The sequence below is a fragment of the Passer domesticus genome, chromosome 9 (genome assembly GCF_036417665.1).
Source record: "Passer domesticus isolate bPasDom1 chromosome 9, bPasDom1.hap1, whole genome shotgun sequence".
NCBI classification, from domain to species: Eukaryota; Metazoa; Chordata; class Aves; order Passeriformes; family Passeridae; genus Passer; species Passer domesticus.
Window position 1 is genome coordinate 28,786,588 of NC_087482.1, and position 13,923 is coordinate 28,800,510.

A 13,923-nucleotide genomic window follows, 5' to 3' on the forward strand; every position below is an offset into this window, starting at 1 on the left:
TCCTTGGTTATCCAGTAAGACTGGCTCAGCAATTCTTTTCTTCTGTATCAAAACTTGCTTCCATCTCTATTCCTTCTTCAGCTTCTACATTCAGAAATCTTTCTGCTAAGCATTCATATCTGTAAGACTTTCTTGTCAAACTTTCATCCTTCCCAACACCCTATATTGCATTTGCTGTGGTCATTCTGTAAAAGGTGAATTTGTTTTGACCAATACTGAAATCCCCTCCCTGTTGTTTTTGCACTCTGAGATCAGTTAATGAACCATCACGACCCCGCTCGCTCCAGTGTATCCTGACACCTAGGAGGGAGAGAGGAGGCAGAGGAAGAGGGTTGAGTTGGGAAGCTGCACCCGGGGCTCTGCAGGGAACCCGGCAAGAGCTCCAAGCAGAAGGAGCCTGAAGAGCTTGGCCGGACAATCCCGAGCCGTGGACACTTTGTCCTCAGCGCCAGGAACCCGTTGGCTTCTCCAGGCCCTGGGCACTGCTCCGGTGCAGCTCCTGCGAGTTACACACAGACACAGAGCTACCTGCTCTGTCTCAGCCCTCTTCAGCACTGGACAGCAGGACACAGTAACATGTTGTCTTCAGTACATGATCTAATTATTAAAAGTCCTGCAGAGAAGCAGCCCACATTCAAAGTATACTGGCAAAAAAACCCAAACCCTGGTGCAAACCTTGAATTGACTCTAGAACCGTGTTCCTGCTCAGAAACACCGGCTAACGCTTTAGGCCAATGCTTTTTCCTGCTAGATCTTTGAAAGGATTTCAAAAGTTTTGTTGTTTGCAACTTCTTCAAGCAACAAATAGGAAACATTTCTGATCTCTAAAAGAAGATTTATTGGTTTGTTTTCACTTTCCTTTTGGAATCCTTACGCTTCACCTGGCATTCCAGAAAATCATGAAAATCCAACATAATATTAGGGGAAGTTCCTGAATTCAGTGTTTGTCGCAAAGCCTTCCTTTGCATACACACGAGGAACTGGTCCTGTACCATAAGGAGAGGCGGTGCTTTCCCTGACTGGACATCACAAGATGGCGTTATACACTCCACTGTGCTGAAACACTTCTGTTGCCTGGTAATTACAAAGCCTCAAGCGCTTCTAGAGGCTTTCCCTGGTGCAAGTTCATGAGCTCCCTCTCTGCTCAACTCTCGAGCCTGTCCAGCTCTCACGGAAGAGCAGCACAGCCTTGTGGAGCATCAGCCCCTGCTGATGGGTTCTGTCCCATCAGCAAACGTGCTGAGGGAGCGCTCCGTCCCTTCTGCCAGGTCACTGGGGAATAAGGCCAACAAGGCTGGCCCCAGCACGGCCCCCTGAGCTCACAGCTACCTGAGTTTGCAGCTCCACTGTGCACTTCTCTACCCCACTGTCCCTGAGCTGCCTCAGGAGCGCCACAAGGGAGGCAGGGACAAAGGCTTGCTGAAGTCCCAGCTGACAAGGGCCACTGCTCTGCCCTCACAAACCCAGCTAGTCACTGCAGCAGCAGAGGTGGCTATCAGATTGGTCAAGCATGGTTTCCATTTCCTGTTATCCCACAGGCTTAGAGATGACATCCAAGAGGAGCTGTTCTTGTCACCTTTCTGAAAATGGAGCTGAGGCTGATGGGCCTGCAGTTTCCTGGCTCCTTCTTGGTGTCCTTTTGGAAGACGACAGTGATGTCGGCCTTCCTCCACTGCTCATGCCTGTCTCTGGGGGTATCACCTTCCCTGATCTGCTGGCAGAGCGCCCTGCGCCAGAGGCAGGAGCAGAGATTTCCCTTGGCCCCAAAAGGGAAGGCTGGGCTCAGGCCGTGTGTCAGTGCGACATGACAACGGCAGGAGAAGGTAGGGCAGGGACGTGGCTGCCCAGGGACCACAGGGGCCCCACATCTCGGGGCTCTGGGCCTGTGCTGCACGCTCACCTGCCTCTCCTTTCCCAGAATCAGCGGAGGAACATCCAGAGGAGACTGGGTTGTTCCTCGACGTGACTGACGGGAGGAGAAGGCAGACAGGAGGAGGGCACACGCAGGGCTGAGCAGGGAGTAGTGCCCTCGTGGCACAGGGCCTGTTCTGCCAACTCCTCACACACTCTGCTTTCTCCAGCAGAGAGAGAGAGGACCAACACCTGGAGCAGACCTTGGCATTCCTGGGCAGCGTCTCACAGCTGACAGTTGCCATGTCTGACATGAAGCAGGATTGCCCTGGTGCCAGGGAGCCAGGTGAGGGCAAAGCAGGCCTGGCACAGCCTGGCCCAGGGGCTCTTGTGGCAGGCAGTGTGGGGCCCAGAGCAGAGGCAGGGGGAGGCAGGAGCTGCTCAGCCATGCCAGGGCTGGGAGCCTCCCTCCTCCCCGTGTGAGGCCCAGCTGGGCCAGGGGGCAGCTCCTGGGACAGCCGTGCCCGCAATGGCCCCTGCTCTGCAAGGCCTCCAGCCCTGCCCCTCAGGCAGGCAGGCAGGCAGGCAGGCAGGGACAGAGCAGCCCTCGGGGCCGATGCTGCTGCAGGCTAAGAGCCCCGCAGAGGTGCTCATGCCCGCTGCCACTGGCTCTGTCCCCTGCAGCATGCATGCTGTGTCACCGTGTGGAGGCTGAGCCCTGTGCTTCCCCAGGCCCTGGCAACTGCTCCTGTGCCGCTCCGGACCTGCCAGGGCACCCACGAGTGCTGCTCTGGCCTCACAGCGGCCAGAACCAACTGGGGCTGTGACAGCTCTGCTGCTCTGGGAACGGCTCTGGGGCAAAGCACCCGCCTGTCCCTGGGCTGGGGGCAGTGCCCAGGCTGGCCTTGGCAGAGCCCATCCGCCCCTGGAGGGCTGGGGGCACCGCTCTGCTCTGGCCCGGCCCGGGCCTGGGCCACCCTTGACATTCCTGCTGCCCTTACAGCCACCAGGCCTGAGCCCGAACTCAATGACCCCAGCCTGGCCAGTCAGAACTGGAGCCTCCCTGATGTTGCCAGGACTCGAGAGCCTCAGCCCCAGCTCCAAAACACTGCCTAACAGGGACTGTCAACACATTCTCTTGTTGGACCATTGAAAGGATTTTGAAAGTCCCATTGCTTGGCAGCCCCTTCAAGGAACAAACGTGACCCACTTCTAATCAGTAAAAGGTATATTGGTTTGCTTGCACTTTCCATTTGGTATCCTTATGCTTCCTTCGGCGTTCCAGAATATCATGAAAATCTAACAAAGTCTTCGGAGATGTTTCCTATTCCACTATTAAGAGAAGTCTCTAAATTCTCTCTATCTCTTAAATACATTCCTTACAGATAGTTAAGGTGCTGCTCCTGTAAAATACAGAGATGCCGTGCTTTACATTACTGGACAATACAACAGGGCGTTATACACAGCGGTAGACTAAAAAGCTTTTGTTTCCTGGTCAGTAAAAAGTTTCAAGCTCTTCTTGAGGTCCCAAATTAATTTGGCATGCACATTCATACCTGCATTCCCTCCCCATGCTCAGCTTTCGCCTAGAGCTACCAGGGAACAGACGTTCCATACTCACCTCTAGCAATAATCTAAGTCTCTCTTCCTAACCCTCTTTCTCTTCACTGAGCTCTAGTAATCTACAAAATAACTTTGGCTCCTGTGCACAAAACAAACAACCAATTAATAGGGTTAAACACTTCTGACTGTGCTGCTGCTTCTAACAATCATGAACAGGGCAGTAAGAAAGTCAGAAATCAATTCTCCTCATCCTTCTTGTTCTCCTGCCCCCCGCCACACCTTGGCTCCAACAGAAATGTTCCCTGCTGCAGCCTGGTGTACTAAGAACAATGAAAGGCAGCAGCAGTTCTCCTCAACATGCTGCAATCTAAATTGCAGAGAAATAGCAGCCGTTCCCTTAGAAGCTCAGCACCAGGACCCTGCATCTTCCCCAGCATTGAGGCCTGCTGAGGACTGAGCTCTCCGTTTCAACACACCCTGTAAATCAGACAGGCGGGGAGATTGCAGGCCGGTAACTGCATGAACACAGCAGTACCTTGCCTCAGAGTTATCTAATCAGTCTCAAGAAAGGCACAGCCTTTGAGCCTGTCTTAAGACTATATATTCTACAAAATATAACAAGCAATTGTTCTGGAGGCCTGTGCAGGTTTTGGGGACTGTGTGTTTTCCCTTTTGTTGTTGTTTGCTTTGTTTCTAAACACCAAATTCACTGGATTCAGAAGAGAAAGCCCCAGATTCATGAGGACAAAGAACCACAGGCACATACAAGCCAAACTCAACATTCCTGATGGTAACACCCGAAAGAATGGCAGGAAAAAGTTCAAGATGCTACACATACCCGAAAGGATCCAAACTGTCTAGGTAACCTGTCAAGTGACTAAGTTTTTGATAAGCTCTAAAATTCCAGGTTCCTATTAGCCAAATATCTGAAAGAAAAGTAAGCCAGAAATCTGCTTGACCTCTATTTTACCAGGACTTGCTCATGGGATTCCACCACTATTTTGGCCACAAGTAAGGGTGGCAAATTTTGCTAGAAAACATTCATAACTAGTGCAGGAAAGGTTCAGAAGGGAAAGAAATCCAAAAGGGGGTGGAGAAATTCTGTCCTACTTCTTAGGCGTTCATCATTGTCGGAGAAGAAGCAAACTCTAGCACTTTCTGTGTGCGTAGTAAAGAAAGAAACCTAGACAATTACAAAGGGATTTTAGCATCCTAAATTGTACTATGAAATTCCATGCGCATGACTTGAAACTGTAGTGCTTCAGAGAAATTTTGTACATTGAAAAACTTTATTCCATAGTACCCAAATAGAGCTTTTGATTTTACAAAACCCACTTTGAAAGAGAAAACTGACTGTGTCTTTGGCTTTTGGCCAAACTCCGTTTGGAGTTGGTCAAACCCAAATGACCCGGAAAATTTCTTGTGCTCTACTTCTCCTTTTCCACATTCCACTTCACAGCAAACAGGCTGCTGGGCGTTTTGACTCTGTGCAGCACAAATGGTTTTCCAAGATGGCTTTCAGGGGCGTGCAATGTCAGTTTCCCACTTGCTGAGTCCTGCTCTTAATATTGACACAGCATCCAGCTATTATCGCCAAGGAGACAACAAAGAGCAATGGAACTTGCATTTCTCGGTCCTTTTCAATTTCTGACATCTCGGGTTCATCATCACCCTCTGAACTGCAGTCTTGGACACGTCGATCCTCTTGCCACGTGACTTGTACCGGTTTTGTTGTTCCAAGTACCTAAGGTTCTGCGATAACAGCAGCAATAGAGAAAAAAAGCCAAAACCAGATTATTCCTCTGCCGGGCAGGAAGAATTCCTCCTTGCAAGTGAAATACACTGGAAAAGACAGATTTCGGAAGGACAGAATCGTCTCCTGCCAGATTTCCTGAGCTGTATCTGTGCTTCAGGATTTTCCCCTTAGTTCTAGGCATCCCTTATGTATTTTTCAACGTTTATCATTGCATTCAGAAGACACTGAATACCTTCTGAATTCAGTACAAATGTTGGGGGCTTCTTGCTTTGTGCTGTTGCATTGGGTTTTTTAGGATTTTGGATAACTTCACAACATTTCTTTTCCCTCCTACACGACTAGGACTCGATCTAATGTTGTTTCATCTTCATTTCATACAGCCTCATTTTATCTAGGATTGGGACACCCCAATGATCATGTGCCGTTCAGTTTCCTTTTTCTAAAGGTCCAAGAATAGAATTCAGTAACAAACAGAATGCTCATGGACCTTGGGGTCAGCTCCAGGATTTTGCTTTTCCCTCTACATTAACACACATTTCCTTTAAAATCTTGTCAGGTTCTAGGAAACTTGATATGACTGGTATGTTACCTTTTGCCCTCTTTGAGGAATTCAGGGCATGACAACAAGTTTTTCCACCACTCTGCAAAGTACCCAATGCCTTCTCGAAGCATGCCTTCCCGAATTCCTGAAACAAAAGCATCAGGTACCTCTCATGAATCTGCCTCAGCCTTGGCAAGCTGAAATGAAGATCAAAATGCTGCTGCCTAATTCCTGACTTCTGCTGCAGAAAATCCCCTGGATCCTGACCTTCTTTACACCCTACTGCTCTGCAGTGCCTGCCAGAAGCTCTTCCTTAGCAATGGCACTGTTCGAAGGGTTCTGCTCTTACCTTCTTTGATGCCCAACTCCTCTGTGTCTCCAAAGAAGGAAAACTTGAAAGCACTCCACTCCTGAGCTGCATCCGTCTCAGGCAAAGGTCCCAAATGGTCACCTGGGCCAGAGTCCTGTGCGTCCTCTTTGTCCCAGGGTATTTCCACACTCTTTTCTGCTTTGTTCTTTGAAGGTCCAATCAAGTCTTTCAAGTCAGCAGCAACATTGGAATTGTTTTCTTCAGACACTTGAGACAGTGTTTCGCTCTCTACTTTCTTCTTCCTTTTGGCTTTCCCGAAAGGAGATTGCTCAAGGATAGCAACCCAGCACACATCCTCTCCAAAGACAGCTTCCCCAAGAGCCACCTTGCTCTGAATGTCTCCCTAACCGGATCCAAGCCCATTAAGGAGTGGTTCACTTTCAAGGCTAAGCAGTGGGGAAAAATCTGAGGTTGGAGTCTAAAGGCAGGAGCAAGAGTCCTTTTCCATTAGCCACATCCTTAAGGGACTTGTCACTGAATAGACGGTTACACAGAAATCAAGGTATTTAGCACAGACCTCTTTCCTGCCGGTAGAAATGTCAAGAGCTAACAGGGTTTTCTCACAGACCTGCAAATCTCAGGGGCCCTGTGCTGACCGTTCTCACCTAACTTTGGGCAGCGAGCCCAAGGACTAGAAAGAAAAGATGGCGCTACGTGCTGCTGTCGGAGGTGCCACTTGAGGCCCGACGTCGCTGGCGGGAGCGGCTGCTCCTGCAGGACATCCCCGACAGTGTCCCCCTGCGCCTTGGACTCTCAGCACGCGCTGCTGTCCTCCTGCTGCTGTCCTGGCCACTCCTGGACTGCACAGGTGGATCCGAGGCCCGGCGCTGCAGGCGGGACCGGCTGCGTCTGGGGGACGTCTCTGACGATTTCTCCCTTTGCCTGGGCCCCTCAGCCCTCGGCCCTGTCCTGCTGCTGCTGCTGTCACGCCGACTCCTGGACCGGACACGTGGACTCTGGGCCCGACCCTGCTGCCGGGAGCGGCGGTGTCTGGGGGATGTCCGTGGAGCCGTCTCCCTTTGCCTGGGTCTCTCAGCCCTCACTCCTGTCCTGCTGCTGCTGTCACGCCTGGACGGGACAGGTGGACTCTGGGCCCAACTCTGCTGCCGGGAGCGGCTGTGCCTGGGGGATGTCTGTGGAGGTGTCCCCCTTTGCCTGGGCCCCTCAGCCCTCGGCCCTGTCCTGCTGCTGCTGCTGTCACGTCGACTCCTGGACCGGACACGGGGACTCTGGGCCCGACCTTGCTGCCGGGAGCGGCTGTGTCTGGGGGATGTCTGTGGAGGTGTCTCCCTTTGCTGGGGCCTCTCAGCCCTTGATGTTGTCCTGCTGCTCTTGTCACAGCGACTCCTCGATCGGACGGACTGATTTGGGTCCTGACCTTGCGGGCCAGAGCTGTTTCGCCTGCGGTCAGTCCCAGCACGTCTGGAATGGAGCCCATCTTCAGGGTCTGGGGAGCTGCTGTATGTTGGCCTTGATCTGCTGGGGCTGCTGGTGTCCAGCAAGGAAGATGGCAGTGACTGCTGTGATGCTGGCTGTTGCTGGCTGTTTTGGCTGCTGGTCTCTGGAGATGGAGACGGGGGAGCCAGCCCCGATGGCACCGGCGTACCGGAGCTTGGCCTGATGTCCTGGGATTCTGAGGAGCCATGAGCAGATTCCTGTCCTGACTGTCTGGCCAGGCTGGGGCTACTGAGCTCTGGCTCATCCCTGGAGGCTGTAAGGGCAAGCAGGAATGTCAAAGGCCTCCCAGGGCCAAGGCAGGCCAGGCCAGAGCAGTACCCCCATGCCTTCAGGAGCACACGGGCTCTGCCAAGGCCAGCCTGGGCACTGCCCCCAGCCCAGGGACACCGGGGGCTTTGACTCATACACGTTCCAAGACCAGCACAGCTGTCACACTCCCATCTGTATGTCTTGTTTCTCAGGCCAGAGCAGCGCCTGTGGGTGCCCTCAGCAGCACAGGAGGAGCACAGGAGCAATTGCCAGGGCCTGGGGAGGCAAAGAGACTTATGGCACTGAGGACAAAGTGTCCCAGCACGTGGTTGTCTGGCCAAGCTCTTGCAAGTTCTTGCCTCTTTCAGCCCTTGCTGAGATATGGTTTCCCTGCAGAGCCCCAGGTGCAGCTTCCTAACTCACCCCTGTTGCTCTGCCTCCTCCCTGCCTCCAGGGTAAAGGCATTCCCTGGCATTGCACATGCTGTGTCTCTCTCCAAGATAAGCAAAGGCATTGTTCTCCTCCCACGTTGGATGTCTGATGCAGAAAGGAAAACCTGATGAGTTTCTGCTGCCCTCCCCTCATGGAGCTCCAGGGTGTCCCTGCTTTTCCTCCAGCGCTTTTCCAAGTTGTGGGTGAAGCTGAAGCCCAGAGTCATGGGACAGGGCAGGGCCAGGACTGCTGGGGCAGGGCCTGGCACAACACAGCACGTGCACCCTCCTGTCTTGTGAGCCAGGCAGAAGGACACCAACCTGAAGGGGATTCGGATCCCCATGATGAACATTTCAACAGAGAAGTCCTCACTGTCTCTGCACAGGGGACAGCAGAAGTATAAAAGACCAGCGCACATGGCCTGTCCCTGCAGGGCAAACACATGCAGTGTGAGCCAGGCCCAGGTGCTGCTGAGCACCTGCTGCGCCCCAGGGCTGAGGGGAGGGATCCGACCTGGATGCAGTCCCTGTGGAACCAGGCTCTTTTGCACTTTGGGCACACCATGGTATTGAAGGTCTTCCTATCCTCCACAGGCTCCATGCAGATGGGGCAATCGGTGCCCGGCTCTGGAGTCGCCCGCACCTCCTGCACTGGACGGTGCTCAGGGCAATAGGAGCTGGGAGAAAAATGGATGAGCACAGTGAGAAGTGCTGGATCCCTGGCCAGTGGTGGCCAGAAGCGGAGAGGAGGTACCTGTATGGAGTGATGTACTGATTGACACAGCCGCCCTCCTTGGCACAGGGCAGGTGGAACCATCTCTCGCAGTCCTCCTTGCAGCACATGATGGTTGACCCGCTCTGGCCACAGACGCAGCAGCGCTGGAAAGAGCCAAGCAGCCCCATCAGCAGCAGCCTCGGGGACTCCCCTGGCAGCCCCGCGGCTCCGGGCAGGGCGCAGGATGCGGCCACTGCTGGATCCCAGCCCACAGAGCTGCCTTGGGGAGGAGGGAGGAGGCTCCTGTGCCAGAGCCTCTGTGCCAGAGCTGCTGGGAGCCAGACTTTGTCCCAGAGCTGGCTGTTGGGCCAGCCTTGCTTTGCTGCAGCCTGGGCTAAGCTATGGCAAACCTCGCCTGGCACAAATCTCCCTGCTCTTGTCAGACTCTCACCTTGTGTGCCGCCCGCCACACTGCAATTTGGATATCTCGAGCCAGAAAGCCCATGAGTCCAACATGATCCCCCTCTTGGCGAAAAAGCAGAGTGGCGAAAAACTGCAGCAAAGGGGAGGAGCTGATGAGGAGAGAGTGGCAGGAACTGCCCATTGCAGTGGTGGAGGGAGCACCTGCAGCCACCCACCAGGCAAAAGACGTGGGCACAGAGCCCTCCCTTCTCCACTTTGTCACCGCAGGTGTCCGGGTCAGCCTCCACACGGCGACACAGCATGCATGCTGCAGGGGACAGAGCCAGTGGCAGCGGGCATGAGCACCTCTGCAGCAGCATCGGCCCCAAGGGCTGCTCTGTCCCTGCCTGCCTGCCTGCCTGCCTGAGGGGCAGGGCTGGAGGCCTTGCAGAGCAGGGGCCATTGCGGGCACGGCTGTCCCACGGCTGTCCCCTGGCCCAGCTGGGCCCCACACGGGGAGGAGGGAGGCTCCCAGCCCCGGCATGGCTGAGCAGCTCCTGCCTCCCCCTGCCTCTGCTCTGGGCCCCACACTGCCTGCCACAAGAGCCCCTGGGCCAGGCTGTGCCAGGCCTGCTTTGCCCTCACCTGGCTCCCTGGCACCAGGGCCTTCCTGCTTCCTGTTAGTCATGGCAACTGTCAGCTGTGAGTCGCTGTCCAGGAATGCTACGGTCTGCTCCAGGTGTTTGTCCTCTCTCTCTGCTGGAGAAAGCAGAGTGTGTGAGGAGTTGGCAGAACAGGCCCAGAGCCACGAGGCCACTACTCCCTGCTCAGCCCTGCGTGAGTCCTGCTCCTGTCTGCCTTCTCCACCCGTTGGTCAGGTTGAGGAACACCGCAGTCTCCTCTGGATATTCCTCCTCTGATTCTGGGAAAGGAGAGGCAGGTGAGCCTGCAGCACTGGCCCAGAGCCCCGAGATGTGGGGGCCCTGTTGTTCCTGGGCAGCCACGTCCCTGCCCTACCTTCTCCTGCCGTTGTCAGGTTGCACTGACACACCGCCTGAGCCCAGCCTTCCCTTTTGGGGCCGTGCTTGCATGGGTCACAATGGCCACTCTGACATCAGCATCGTGCAACCCCAGTTGGGGCAGCCATGGCTTCAGGTCCCTGGCAACCACTTGTGGAAGCCCCCTTGGGAACCGAGGCTCTGAGATGGCTCCGAGCCTTTGGTCAGCAGGGACCCAGGGTCAGGACTCCTGCAGCAAGTGCACGGTCAAATGCCAGGCCCTGGTGCAGCCATCCAGGGTGGTACTGTAGGCAGGAAGCTGCTGTTCAGGCACTGCCACTGCAGGGCTCTGGCCCTGGCCATGGGAAATGTCTGCTCCTGCCCCTGGCAGTCGGTTGCCCAGATAGCCGGTGCAGAGTCTCCTGCACTGCAGAGATTCAAACCCTCCTCTGGGTGATCCAACTTTTTCCTGCACCTGTCTGGAGAAAACTAAGATGAACATGACTTGATCCCGCTGCTGATTACCACTGGGAACAGGAGATATACCTGGAGACCACCACAGCTGCCTCCACACCTCACTTATCCTCTCATCCATCAATTAACAACTTTGACATTGCTTATAAATGGAAAAGTTAGCATTAAGCTTCTTTAGAAGCATCATCTTTTACACTGGCTCAGTGGAAACACAGAAAACTCCATGAGAATTTTCAGTGTACATCTGACAGGAGAGCTTGCAACAGTCCTCGACTCAGAAGTCAAATGCAGGAGGATGCTTTTCCCCCAGGAAAGGAACTTTTCCAGTTTGGCCCATGCATTCCTACTAGCAAAAATATTTTTAAAAAATCAAGAAGAGAAGCAGAAACAATTCTTGTCGACTTTTATCATTCATGTCTCTGCAAACATGCTCCTGGAAATCCAGGTCCATGACTCCTAGAACAATCAGCGGCATCCTGGGGAAACAGGGCAAGGGCTGACAAGCAGGGACACCCTGCACCTGCCTGATGCTGGGGCAGCAGGAGTTCATGCACTTTCCTGTCTCCATGGGAGAGCCACCTTGGGCGGAAGGCGATGCCTTCACTGATCTAGGAGGGAGGCAGAGCCGGTGCAATGCCAGGGAATGCCTTTAGCCAGTGAAAGAGACGCTCCAAAGTTTCCCTCATTTTGCCTCACGACCATCGCCAGAACAGAGACCGGGACCACTGAAGACCCTGACTGGAGGTCTGGCCTGGCTGAGGTGGATGCTTGCCAAGGGATTGTTTGCAGCTGGGTCTGCACTGCAGCCACGGTTTACTGCTTCCAGCAGGGCCTGCCAAGGAGCGACTCGCCCCCTATGCTTGCGCCTGCTTGGCAGCAATGGCCCATGAATTTCCCCACCTGTCGGCCAAATGAACTTTCAGGGGTAACTTTGGTGGTCCCCCATGGAAAACCTTTCATCTGTTTCACTATCACTGTGACAAAGGGAGATTGAAGCCCCCTCCCAAGGACTGAGACTGACATCCCTATTATCCTACACGTGGCAGGAGGGGCTGGCCTGGTCAAAGCAAGATGCTTGCCCAGGTGTGGTCGTTGGACCAAGAAAACAACGGCTCTCGCTCACTGCTGAGAACATGGACTGTCTGCACCCGTTCTCAGTACCCGTTCTCCCTCAACGATTTCAATAGACTTAATCTTTATTGTATCTGTTTCTCCTCGGCAATTTCAAGATCTCTTTCTCCCCCTTGGCAAAAGACTATAATAGATGCCTGAGTTAACCAGGACTTTGAGATCCTTCCCGACTGGACAAGGCGAATTTCCCATTGACTGCACCACCAGGCTTTTGTCTCTACATTTGGTACTTATACACCCATTTTCTCTCTCTCTCTCTCTATCTTTCATCTCTTTTCTACTCCCTATTGTAAGAGCTGTAATGAGAGATGCGGGACTCCAGGCAGCTCTTCAAAAATGCCGTTTATTACATCCAAGACGTTAGAGCAGTCCAGGGTCGTGGGCGACAGATCCTGTGCCTACAGCTGTCAGCTGCATCTGCAGGCAGGCCTGGAGACCCTTAGTTTAGGTCACAAATGCATTATTTACTTTTCTTTGCTGAGCATCTTAATACAGTAGAACCAATCTATACCTTAACTTTTATCTTTAGCCAATCTTTACTACAATTACCATGTTCATGTTACTATTCTCCAATCACTAAAGGTTAGTACATTACAGTTTAAGCTAGAAGTTGTTTTCCAGTTTTCTTGCAGTGGAAAATTCGGAGACCTTTTTTGTACTTGCAACATTTGCTGACTTGTTTGCCTGTGCTATCTTTCTGCTTGGTAAAAACATCTTCTTGTTTGACGTGGGTTTATCCTTTGTTCTAAGTCATAAAAACCCCCTTCCAACTAACATAGCCTTTGCCTCCTTGGTTATCCAGTAAGACTGGCTCAGCAATTCTTTTCTTCTGTATCAAAACTTGCTTCCATCTCTATTCCTTCTTCAGCTTCTACATTCAGAAATCTTTCTGCTAAGCATTCATATCTGTAAGACTTTCTTGTCAAACTTTCATCCTTCCCAACACCCTATATTGCATTTGCTGTGGTCATTCTGTAAAAGGTGAATTTGTTTTGACCAATACTGAAATCCCCTCCCTGTTGTTTTTGCACTCTGAGATCAGTTAATGAACCATCACGACCCCGCTCGCTCCAGTGTATCCTGACACCTAGGAGGGAGAGAGGAGGCAGAGGAAGAGGGTTGAGTTGGGAAGCTGCACCCGGGGCTCTGCAGGGAACCCGGCAAGAGCTCCAAGCAGAAGGAGCCTGAAGAGCTTGGCCGGACAATCCCGAGCCGTGGACACTTTGTCCTCAGCGCCAGGAACCCGTTGGCTTCTCCAGGCCCTGGGCACTGCTCCGGTGCAGCTCCTGCGAGTTACACACAGACACAGAGCTACCTGCTCTGTCTCAGCCCTCTTCAGCACTGGACAGCAGGACACAGTAACATGTTGTCTTCAGTACATGATCTAATTATTAAAAGTCCTGCAGAGAAGCAGCCCACATTCAAAGTATACTGGCAAAAAAACCCAAACCCTGGTGCAAACCTTGAATTGACTCTAGAACCGTGTTCCTGCTCAGAAACACCGGCTAACGCTTTAGGCCAATGCTTTTTCCTGCTAGATCTTTGAAAGGATTTCAAAAGTTTTGTTGTTTGCAACTTCTTCAAGCAACAAATAGGAAACATTTCTGATCTCTAAAAGAAGATTTATTGGTTTGTTTTCACTTTCCTTTTGGAATCCTTACGCTTCACCTGGCATTCCAGAAAATCATGAAAATCCAACATAATATTAGGGGAAGTTCCTGAATTCAGTGTTTGTCACAAAGCCTTCCTTTGCATACACACGAGGAACTGGTCCTGTACCATAAGGAGAGGCGGTGCTTTCCCTGACTGGACATCACAAGATGGCGTTATACACTCCACTGTGCTGAAACACTTCTGTTGCCTGGTAATTACAAAGCCTCAAGCGCTTCTAGAGGCTTTCCCTGGTGCAAGTTCATGAGCTCCCTCTCTGCTCAACTCTCGAGCCTGTCCAGCTCTCACGGAAGAGCAGCACAGCCTTGTGGAG

General features: G+C 52.7%; 2 long non-coding RNA genes across 2 annotated transcripts; both read right to left on the reverse strand.

Annotated features, from left to right (window-relative positions):
• Window positions 1-3,704: 3,704 nt before the first annotated feature.
• On the reverse strand, window positions 3,705-6,823 carry LOC135307322 (uncharacterized). The gene is made up of 3 exons (XR_010368026.1): window positions 6,061-6,823; window positions 5,760-5,856; window positions 3,705-5,166 (listed from the first exon to the last, which is right to left on the reverse strand). It is a non-coding gene; the product is annotated as an uncharacterized LOC135307322 (long non-coding RNA).
• Window positions 6,824-9,572: 2,749 nt separating this feature from the next.
• Window positions 9,573-10,436, reverse strand: LOC135307323 (uncharacterized). Its single transcript, XR_010368027.1, has 3 exons — window positions 10,354-10,436; window positions 9,982-10,258; window positions 9,573-9,664 (listed from the first exon to the last, which is right to left on the reverse strand). It is a non-coding gene; the product is annotated as an uncharacterized LOC135307323 (long non-coding RNA).
• Between the last annotated feature and the right edge of the window lie 3,487 nt (window positions 10,437-13,923).